Raw genomic sequence first — 1,387 nt, 5'->3', positions numbered from 1 at the left:
AGAAGCTCATTGATTACTCCATACAGATTGGACGTAACTACGAGGAGCTAGACGCTGAGAAAGAAGAAGAGTAATTGGTGGACCCCTAACAAGGAAACCCCAAGAACCTTCAATAACTCAAGGCAGGCTGGTCCTAGCAAAGACAGTGACGCTATGGATGTGGACTCCGGCAAGCAGAGGGGATCTCCCAAACCCCAAGGAAAGCCTGGCGCTTTCACCTGCTACCGCTGTGGAGAACAAGGCCACATAGCGAGAAACTGTAAAGGTGCGCCAAAAGCGCAAGTCAAAGCGGCTGCAGTTGTCGAAGAAAACTCCGCGCCGAAGTGGTTCACAGATTGGATCGCTTCTAACAAAGGCAAGGATTTTTAAAGGGGTTGAAGTCAAAGTCTGCAGACCTAGACCCGAACAATCGTTTCTCTATTCTTTCTACGTTCCAAGATGTATCAGAAGTACATATTAGATCCAAATCTGAGCATTTTTATATTCCGATAACAGTTGAAAGGAAAGAACCGACAAGCAGACGTAAAAGCACTTGTGGATTGCGGTGCATCAACATTATTTATCAGTGAGAAGTTTGTTGAAAAGAACAGTGTGAAATGCCGTAAATTATTAAGGCCTATTTCAGTCAGGAACATTGATGGATCGCTAAATGCCGCTGGATCAATGACTCATTTTGCAGAACTAGGTCTAAAGATTGGTGATCATGAAGAAGAGAAAGCAGCCTTCATGGTTACAGACTTAGGAAGCGATGATGTTATTATCGGCATAGATTGGCTGAGATATCATAATCCAGAGATTGACTGGAATGCAGGACGATTTGCACTTTCTCGATGCCCTGTAAAATGTGAAACTAAAAAAGAAAAAAGACAAAAAAGAAAGAAAAAGAAAAAGAACAAAAAAAGATAGATGATGTACCTGATCTGATTCCTACGGACGATGAAGACGAGGATGAAGAAGATATGTCGATGAAGAGGGCGACGGTTGAGGAAATAGAAGACGAAGAGAGTCCAGAGAGACTATGGATTCGTTATAAAGCCTCGGTTGCCACGGAGCAGAAGGTAGCAGAAGAAGCTACTAAGAAGAAGCAGTCGGTAGAAGAAATGGTACCAGACTGGCTTCATGATTACCTGGGAGTTTTCTCAGAAGAAGAATCTAAGCGCTTCCCTGAAAGAAAGAAGTGGGATCATGCGATAGATCTTAAAGATGAGGGCGATCTTCCGCCAAATGCGAAACCTTATCCGTTGTCACCCTAAAGAGATGGATACATTGAAGGAATGGTTGAAAAACCGAGACTGCACTAGGGACGTATCAGAAATTCACAATCTCCAGTAGCAGCACCTTTCTTCTTTGTGGCCAAAAAAGATGGCAAGTTAAGACCGGTGATGGA

Source organism: Suillus bovinus, assembly GCF_016758785.1.
Source record: "Suillus bovinus strain UH-Sbo-P2 chromosome Unknown EDB93scaffold_433, whole genome shotgun sequence".
In the NCBI taxonomy this organism is placed as follows: domain Eukaryota; kingdom Fungi; phylum Basidiomycota; class Agaricomycetes; order Boletales; family Suillaceae; genus Suillus; species Suillus bovinus.
The sequence above is the reverse complement of the archived record's forward strand: the minus strand, read 5'-3'. Positions refer to the sequence as shown.